Raw genomic sequence first — 10033 nt, 5'->3', positions numbered from 1 at the left:
CATTTAGTATAGGCCAATCAGAGGGGCAAGACAAAATGAGGTAGTAGACAAGCTCAGCAGGCGTAGTTTATGTGGGGCTTGTTGGTGGATAAAACTCATTCTGATACCACCAAGGAGAAGTAAATGATAAATAGACTTGAGCTTGTAGCTTTTCTGGTCATCTGACTACTCAAAGTGCTTTTACACTACAGGTCACACCTACCCATTCATACCCTTTACTCCTCATTCACACACTGATGGCAGAGTTTGCTACGAAGAATTGGCCATCAGTATTAGCTAACCCCATTCAATCACATCCATACCTATTTTCACACCACTGATGAAGCATTGGGAGAAAACTGTGTTAAGTGTCTTGCCCATGGACACCTCGAGCTGGGGATCAAACCCACAACCTTCCAATTTCAGAACAACTGACTCTACGTACTTAGCTACAGTCATCTCAAAAAGGGAAGTGAAGTGAAAAACATCTTCTCCATCTCCTCCAAACTTTAAGTGTGGCTCTTTGCTCAAAAATGACAATACTGCCGCTATAGCTACATCAGAACTAAACACTACACCAGCAGGCACTGTATGCCATCTTCCAGTACAACTTAACCCTGCCAGTAGCTTCCACCTTGTTCTCCTCAACTGGCACTCATTGCACATTTTCAGACCTGACACAAACAATTCAGATTGGAGCTTTGCATGATGAATATGCCTGATGACAGACATGGACTCCGACAGTCCTGGGTCTTCTTTTCATTGTCTGATGCTCTAATTGATTTTTTTTTTTTTATCAGTGAAAGGTCTGGACTGCAGGTAGGCCAGTCCCCTGGACTCTTCTACTTTGAAGTCATGCTGTTGTGATGGATGTGGTATGTAGTCTAGCTTTATCTTGCTGAAATATGCAAATCCTTCTCTGAAAGAGATGTTGTCTGGATGGATGGGAGCATTTGTTGCTCTTAAACTTCTACGCTCAGCAGTGGTATTGTCCTTCCAGATGGGTAAGCTGCCCATGCCACAGCCTCTGATGAAAACCCATACTATCACAGATGCAAGCTTTGATTGCAAGCTGGATGGACCCTATCCTCATTGGTCTACAAGAAAACAGCATCCATGGTTTCCAGAAAGAATTTCAATATCTGATTAATCTGACCACAGAACAGTTTTCCATATTGCCTCAGTCCATTTTAAATTAGCTTTTTCCACAGAGAATATGGCCTCTTATGCATGATACAGCGTTGACATGCATTTGTGGATGGCATGATGAACTGTGTTAAAAGACAATGGTTTTTGGAAGTGTTTCTGAGTCCATGCAGTGATTTCCAATACAGAGTCATGCTTGTCTTTAATGCAGTGCTGCCTAAGGCCCCAAGACCTTCCAACATTGCCCCTTGTGCACAGAGATTTTGCCAGATCCTCTGAATCTTTAATGATATTATGTTCTGTAGATGGTGTTATATTCAAAGTCTTCGCAATTTAATATTGAGGAACATTTTTCAGAAATTGTTCCACAATATTAAGACGCATTATATTTTGCAGATTGGTGAACCTCTGTCTGTCTTTACTTATCTGATATACTCCTTTTACACCCAGTCATGTCACTGATCTTTTCCCAATTGACTTTATTGGTAGCAAAATGCTCCCCCATCTGTTTTCATCAGTACCACTTACTTTTCCAGCCTTTTGTTGCCTCGTCCCTACTTTTCTTTTCAGATGTGTTGCTGCCATGAAATTCAAAATGAGCTAGTATTTTTCATGAGAACGTAAGATGTCAGCATCAACATCTGAGATGTTCATGTCCAGTTTGGAGTAAAACATGGGTTTATGAGATTTGCAAATGTTTGCATTCTGTTTTTATTTACATTTTACAAAGGTCCCAACTTTTTAGAAAATGGGGTTGTATCGAAATAATTAAAACAGGAAAAAAAAACGGTTTTTGTTTGTTTTTTAAAGGAGAGAAACATGGGAACTGGTATACTTTTTACTAACTTTTTATTTATTAGTTTTTTAAATCATGGTTTTCCTTTCCTAATAATACTGATCCAGTATACTTGTAACTTAGGTCATGTGCGTTTTTCATATAATTAATTTTTATTTTAGTAGTTTTAATAATAGTCTTTTTGCCAGGATAACTGCGCATTTAAATCAGGAAAACAATGATAATAGTAACAATAATAATACTAATAATTTGTCACCGAAAAAGAATGGAAAATATTTATTCCTAATTGTAGGCTATTAGAACCCATCAGGTTACCCTCCGTTCCCCGGATGGTCCCTGGACCATATTTTGAGGAACTCTGATTTGACAGTGCAGAAAAAATCAATACTATACGGGAGCAGCTCCTATCGTAACACCTCTGAATGCCCGCGCGTGCGACGCTCGGTCTGATTCAGAAACTCTGGCCAATCCCGCGTCACGTGAGCCAACCACCGGCAGCGACCGCGAACGCAAAAAGCCTGGACGCAGATCCTCGGTGCACAGCAGCCTGCACAGCAGCAGTCAGCACCGCTATACACGCCCCATTTCTTTTTAATTGAAACCTTTTACTCCCGCTCGGTGAGTACATCTCCACTGACATTTTCTCACGCATCTTTTTCTCCTCTTTTTCTCGCTTTCTTGTCTCGGTGTTGCGACATGGGGAAAGTGTTTTCTCCTTTTCTGCATGCAGTGATTGAAATCTTTGGATGCTGAGTGTTGTTGCTCCGGCGACATCCACTGAGAAATCTCCCTACGTGCTTGCGGACACTCTTGGTATTTTTTCCACTCTTTCCTCTCTCTGTTTCTTTCTCTTCTCCTCCCGAAGCAGCTTCTTTTCGAGCTCACTTGTTATCAACCTTTTGCTTTTATTTTCAGGCTTTTTCAGGCTATCATGGCTTGTTTTGGTGCTTTTCTCTGATCTTGCAGTGTTTCTCTGGTGTTGGAGACTGTGCGCAAAATGACAGTTTTGATTTTCGTCTTTGAGGATTTTGCTTTTCTAATAGGTGAGGAATTAAACTTTGTTGGAGTTTGTTTTGGCATTTCCTTTCTACTTCTTAACACAGCCTTAAAGGGAACTTTTTGTTTTTCTAAACCACCTGGATCTGTGCTGTTATAGTTTTACATCTTTGAACACAAATGTCTTTTAAACTCAGCTGATCATAAATATTCATGTTGCTTTTAAAGGACTAATAAAAATTGATGTAAGAAACCAAAGACAGCAGGATCTTTGCTCTTCAAAGTTGCCTTTCAGACACAATTAGAAACATTTCAAACAAGTGAAATGAATGCAAATCACTGCTGTGCAAAACAAAACACTGCTGTGCAACAACAGATTCCTGCCAATTGAACCAGACACAGCTGTGCTCCTCCGCCCTCTTTCTTCTCCACAAACACAAACCTCATTGGGTTTGTGAGTGATAACTTGCCGACACATCACTCACCCATACAGAGAAGCTTGGAAACTTAAACCTGCTGAATGAGTCAATGGTGGAGGTGGGGGGAGAGAGGAAGGGGTTGGAGTGGGAGGGGCAGGGGGGTTTAAGGCCTTGGCAGATATATTTTTTTTGCAGCGTCTCATTATGCAAATCAAGCTGATAGATTTTGATGAATATTTTGACCTTGACATGCTGCCAGAACTCACACACAAACCTGCAGGCGACAAATTAAAAACACAGAAAATCTCCCCCAATTATACCAGAGAATGAAATTTATTATTATGAAAAGGATGACCTCTTTGTCCACCTTAGGGCTGGGCGATAAAGACCTTGATCATTTTTACCTGATTGGCAAATGGCAATACACACCATACAGTATATCTCAATTTTTCTGAAATAAATGGGCAAAATACCAGAATTAATAAGTTTGAGGAAATTCTAGTTAAATTCCACCATAATGAGACCTGTGTGATACCTGGGCAACAAAAATAGAAGTCTCATCAGTGTGTTATTTTTCATTTTCCATTGTCAAAAATTGCAGAGAAACTCCTACACACTGTCTAAAATGTACAAGAACATTGGCAGCTTTTCCATGTATTCCAAAACTTTAAATTCCCCTAAATACCATATGTTTCAAAATGATAAAGTCTTCATTATTGTAGCTGTAGATGCACTGATATTACAGTTTTCCAGAAGCTAAACAAGTGCTAAGATTTGGCTATTGACCTTCACCAAGTACACTCATGAAAATGGAATAATACCAGATGTATGTTAGAATATCCCCAAACTGCAGACTTGACTCTAATTTTGCCCACCTACTCACTTAATGAAAGGGAACCATGATGCTGTAAAAGTGATATCTGTATACAACAGTTATGTTACGCTATGATATGCCTGCGATGCACTGCAGAGCAAATCATATCCTCTCTAGTTAATCGGAGCAGTTCCACTGCCTGCACTTCAGTCCAGCTCTGGCACAACCCACAAATGCCACTCTGCTTTTCTTTCTTTCTTCTTATTGGAAACAACCTAAGAATGTTACGGGACTGAAAACAAGTGTGATAACTAGCATAGAAATCGCACTGCTGACTAACATCTGTAACAGTGTATTGAAGAGCAATGTGGACACACCAGGGCACAAGAATGTCATGCTCACGATGGCGTACGCCACTCTAGCATGGATTCGGTGCACAGGCATAACTAAAGCTAAAGACTTAGGCATTCAGCACAAAGCCTAGCTCTCTCTAAAACAAAGGAGTGTTAATTTAAGAGATGCTTTTTGATGTGGTGGTCATTGTAGCTCTAGAGTCTAGACAGACCTATATGGTGGCAGCTGTTTAAACTTAAATGGCTAAAAATTCTTAATAAGCATTACCTCCAGATTCCACATACTCCACCTGTGTCGTAACTGAAGCGCTCCCCTTCTGGTCAGTCTTTGTAGCTCCACTGCAAGCACTCTGGTTCTTCTCTGCTGTGTCCCAGAAGAGCTGCTATGCTGGAGGTATGCACCCGGTCTATTTTCAACACCAGTTGCTTCCAAACTGCGTCAATTGGCATGGATGGGATTGATCCAAGCAGCCAGAAAAATGTGCAAGGGGTTCCCATCGATTTCAAAATATAACACAATGCGGCGACTGCTGATGGTAAATCATCACTAAATTAACATTATGTCTCATCCTGAGGTACAAGCACATGGTCATTGAGAGGTCAGTGTGTCACAGAGCTACTATGGTGCCATTGACAGAATTTTTGATGAAACCACAGCAAACAAAAAAAAATAAATACATGGAATCATGTCAAAATAAACAGCAAATCATCCCCACTAGGGCAAAACAATCTGCTGTTGACATAGAATTCCTGCAGGAACTTGTGGTTCTCCCATGATCTTGTGCCCTCTTGTCTCGAGCTGCTCAAGGCTGCACTGCGTTGCAAATTGCTCTAGACTCACTTCCAGTGTGCGAGGTCGCAGCCAAACTGCTGCACATCAGATCAACAGTGTTTGTATGAGTTTGAGTACTTGCCCACATCCAAATTAAAAAAAAGTACAAAAACTTAATGATATTCAGTGATGTTTAACAAAAGGAGAGAGGACCTTGTCCAGATTGTACTGATTACATGTGAAGTTGGTGGAGCTGGTGAAGAGCATGGGAAACTCTAATTTTTTACAAATCTGTTGACGTTTGGAAAAATGATTGGAACTGGCAAAGCGCTACCCTCACTTCTCACCACTTCCACCCACTTTTCAGAATACTGCCAACAGATTTGTACCATGTTTTCCTCCAAAGATCTTTTTTTTTTGCCCTGTATTTGGAAAGGACAGCTGAAAAGAGACAGACAAGGGAAGACGTGCATCAAACAGTGTCAAGACTGGGAGTTGATCCAACAACCAGTGCATTGAGGACTATGGCCTCTGTGTATGGACACCTGCTCTACCCACTGAGCTAAGCTGACACCCTAGATTTGTACAGTTTTATACTCTTCATTGAATCCATGCCACTGTGAGCACTACATACTTTAGTGCTGGCTTTTCTACACCATTTTGCAATACTCCACCCAAACGCTGCTTGGTAAAGAACTTTTTTTTACGCCAGTTCCTGGTGCTCTTTTTACACAAAGAGAGGAGACATCAGAGGAGATAGAAAGTTCAGCCCTTGAATCTGCTTAGGCAGAGGACAGGGAAGTTTTTTTTTTTTTTTGCATTCTCACTAAGAACCATGGTTTGGAAATGCCTGATAAAGTTGTATACCAAAAAGTATATTTGACTCGTTAAATAGCTTTCTGCAGCCATTTATCTCAGACTAGAGTACACACAATATGCATGCAACTTTATCAGAAACTGGCAGGAACCCAGTGCTACTAAGCAGACCAATTATTGTGCTTAGGGCTTGCGTAGGGTTCAGGGCTTCATGATTCTATGGTAACGCATCAGGCTTTAGACAGGGAGTAGGTGGCATACGTGTTAGGTCATGCCCCCATGTACATAGCAGCCAGGGTTCAAGTGGCTCCTTACATGCAGGTCATTCCCCACTCTCTTGTCCCTGTTTCTGACTTTATCTGCTGTCCAATCTCTATAATAAAGCCAAAAAAGCCCAAAATAAAAACTAATAGAAGAAAAGACACTGTGCAGGAGATTGCCTGCAACTTTTGACACCCAGTGCTGGGTGACTAGGACTTTGATTTTTGTTTCCTTCGTATCAAACAGGTATTGATATCATTTGATTTTGGCTTGATTCAGTATTTAAATACTTTACTGTTAGTGTTTCTTTCTTTCTGTATACATTGATTTTATTTTGAAATTAGCATCAACTTTATAAACTTGATATTAATAGTATTGTCTTAACCAATTGCTCATTTGAAAAAATATTACTATTATTATAAAAAAAAACCTCATTATCCTGACCTGCCATAGTTCGCCTCTTAAAAATCCCTCTCAGAGTTTGTTTATGTGCTCTGTTAAAAAAATAACCCTTTCAATCACTCTCAGCAGATCCTAGTGAAGGCATTTGACAGCTACTCCAGCCTTCAGACTTTGCAGGTCAGGGAACAGGTGGGGGAAGCCGAGCATGAAATGTGCTGCTATGCAAACAATACTTATCTCTGACTGAGGGATGAAGAGGGAGGCTGCCTCTGGAATAGCCAGCCTATATATGCATGCACTGAATCACATATGAGCCCAATGGAAGGAAGGCAGGGAGAAGGAAGGGAGGCATAAAGTTTCTGGTCCGGTCAGTAATCTGTCCCCTGCTCAGCCTTCTGCACCCGTGGGCCCTGGGATGATCACTGACCCTTAGCAGGTGTAGGACGTGGGGGCCGCCTCAAAGCCACGCACCACAGAGTCCATCTTTTGAAAGATACGGATGAAAAACATTTTTGAGCTGCTCTGGCTTTCAGACTTTAGGTCAAAGAACAGATTAGGGGAGCTGCTTCTCTCGCTTCTCTTTTTATATCCCTGCATGTGGAAGATAACTGAGGAGAAAAACACATGAGGGAGGCAGACAAACAAAAAGAGAAGGAAAACTGATGGCTAAATGGAGAAGGAAAGTCTTCTTTTTGGGTGAAAACTTGCAAAGCACCCACATATGTTAGTAACTTCTCACAGAACAGTTTTGTGTTACATTATGCATGTAGCAATACCCACCGCTCCTTATTAGATCTCCTATTCTTAGATTTATGGGCGAGCATCCACGCCTGCATAAATCATACTCAAAACATTTTCAGCTCTTTTATTCCTGCAATTTGGATAAACAACTGCCAAAGTGTACGCATGCACCTGATGCTCCGCTCCACTCTCTGTTGTGATTTGTGCCATTACCCCGGCAGCGTCAGTATCTCAGCACCGCGGCCAGCTCCCTTTTTTATTCTCCCTTCAAAGAGATTGTGCTTGATTTCAGCACCATGGACAGCTGCCAGTGCTTTATTGCTCTGGCAGCTGGAGCGAGCTGATTCTTGCCTGGAAGTCTGGAGAGTCTCTTCTCACTAACCCCTGCCCTCTCCACCGCAGGCGTCTTATTCAGTGCTATTTCAAGCTTGCTAGCCTTCATTCAAGAGGTTAAAACAGAGGCTGAACCTTAGATAAAGAACCCAATGAGAACGCCTCCACACAAGGACTTGTATATTTTAACCTGGTTGAGGGAGCCTTATTCAAAATTTTCAAACCTAAGCTGGCACAGTTGTCATGTTGTTATAAAGGGTTAGTATTTTTGTGTAGAACAGATACTTGCAAAATAACCCTTAAACATGAAAAAAAGACAGGTCAGTTGTTAGACACATGCCTCAAAGAGGTCAAACATAAGCATTATAAATGCACTTTTTATTGCATGAATATAGTATTGAACTGTGCTGAAAGGTCAGACTGATTGACTACAAAAGTGCTGCTATTTCACTGGCTATAAAGACCTTAGATGAACTCTTTCAGAGTCTTAGACTAGGTTGTAGGGATGAACTGATTGTGAAAGTCAAGGCCAATACTTAGACTGACATTTAAAACAACAATTTAGCTCATGACTGACTATGATGTTGATGTTTTTTTGTTTTTTTTTTGTCATCCCTCCTTTCTTCCTTTCTTATTTTCTAGTCTAAACCACCAAATTTCACCAAGGAGTATCCTGGAATTCAAAAAATGCCTTTAGAACATCACAGACTAGGGAGTGGGAGTGATATGTTGCACCAACTAAGGCCAGAGATATATTTGCTGTTAACTGTGCAAACATGGATGGATCTGCCTGCTATGCAGTCCTTAAATTAATGCAGCATGGACGAAAGATGCAGTATGCACATGACTGATAGAGGCAGTGTGACAGTCATCACAGCAACAGATACAATTACACCCAACAGCTTTCCAGATAAACTCAGTCCTCGGTTCTCCATTTGTACAATGTCTTATTGCCACTTTACTGAGGCAAACATCTGCCAAACTGGCACAAATAGTTCTAAATTTAGAAATTGATTTCAGACCTGCAAAAGTAATGAAAATAAGACAGGTGTTGCAGTTTAAAAAGTGCCTGTGTTAAGTGTTGACAGTCAAGTGTGTCCATCACTGATTTTATTATATAAACTTAAAAAAAAAAAGTAAGGAAATTTGTGTTTGGTACATTATTTCTTTGTTGTAACAATGCTTCTTGGTAATAAATCTTATACCCCTGGAAAGCCTCTTTATTACCATTTTAAATGATGCCACATTTGTAAGGATCATGCATTTGTGGGATGAGCAGCAGAGCTGGGTCAAACAGCCAAACAGCTTTTTTTGTTGTTGCTATTGACTCTTGTTTTGAGTTTCTGGCAACCCCAGGTGCTGGCAGCACCTGTGAGCATGGGCCCTGAAGAGAAGATTCGGCACATTTTTCATGGGCGCAACCCACATACTCAGCTCTGCTGCTCATCCCACAAATGCATGTTCCTTACAAATGTGGCACCATTTAAAAGGGTAATAAACAGGCTTTCTATTGGTATAACATTTTTTGCAAAGAAGCATTGTTACAACAAAGAAATAATGTACCAAACACAAATGTCCTTACTTTTTCTTTTATGTTAAGTTGTTTTTCATTAAATTAAAATGTGTTGAGGTCATTGTGTAACCTGACATGCCAGGCTTTCATATAACCATTCATCTGGTAAACCTCCCATACAAAAGATTTGGAAAGGGATTTTTCTAAGAAAGCGATTGGACTAACAATCTGTCAGCCACATTCAATACAGCCAATCAGAGCAACAAGACAAGGTGGTAGGCATACACAACTCCCATGAGTAACATGATCTTGGAAGGAGGGCTATCTGAACATTGGAGGTTGGAGGTGGATAAAACTTATGCCAAGGCCAGTCAGGACGAAGAAGTGCCAAACCATGTTCTTCACCAGGAAAGGCTTTTTACATGGTTCTTTGCCCCTCTTTCAAAAAAGAAATGATGTCCAGATCTGATAAAAACCTTGCTTGTAACTATTGCAAAATCATGTCAAAACAGGTCAGGAGGAGAGCAAAAACACCCTTTCAATGCTGTACTTTGCTCTTCTTTTAGTCAAATAAATATGGTTGTTTCTAATAAAACTTTTGCTATACTTTACATTTGTGCTAACTGCGACTCAGGCAGCAGCCATTGCTATCGGCTTTTAGTTCCACTAAACCCTGCTTGTAGCTACTGCTT

At 40.7% G+C, this 10033-nt stretch overlaps 1 protein-coding gene across 2 annotated transcripts in view; it reads left to right on the top strand.

Annotated features, from left to right (window-relative positions):
• Positions 1-2423: 2423 nt before the first annotated feature.
• LOC121520506 (RNA-binding Raly-like protein) overlaps positions 2424-10033 on the top strand; it is a 94734-nt gene continuing 87124 nt past the window's right edge. The window contains exon 1 of one of the 2 annotated variants that reach the window (XM_041803983.1): positions 2424-2539. The gene's annotated coding sequence lies outside the window, so the exon portion shown is untranslated. Of the gene's footprint in view, positions 2540-2856; positions 2965-10033 lie in introns of those variants that run through there. The other variant, XM_041803984.1, reaches the window with a different exon arrangement.

The sequence above is a fragment of the Cheilinus undulatus genome, linkage group 13 (genome assembly GCF_018320785.1).
Source record: "Cheilinus undulatus linkage group 13, ASM1832078v1, whole genome shotgun sequence".
Classification (NCBI taxonomy): Eukaryota; Metazoa; Chordata; class Actinopteri; order Labriformes; family Labridae; genus Cheilinus; species Cheilinus undulatus.
This window is presented reverse-complemented; position numbering and strand designations above follow the sequence as displayed.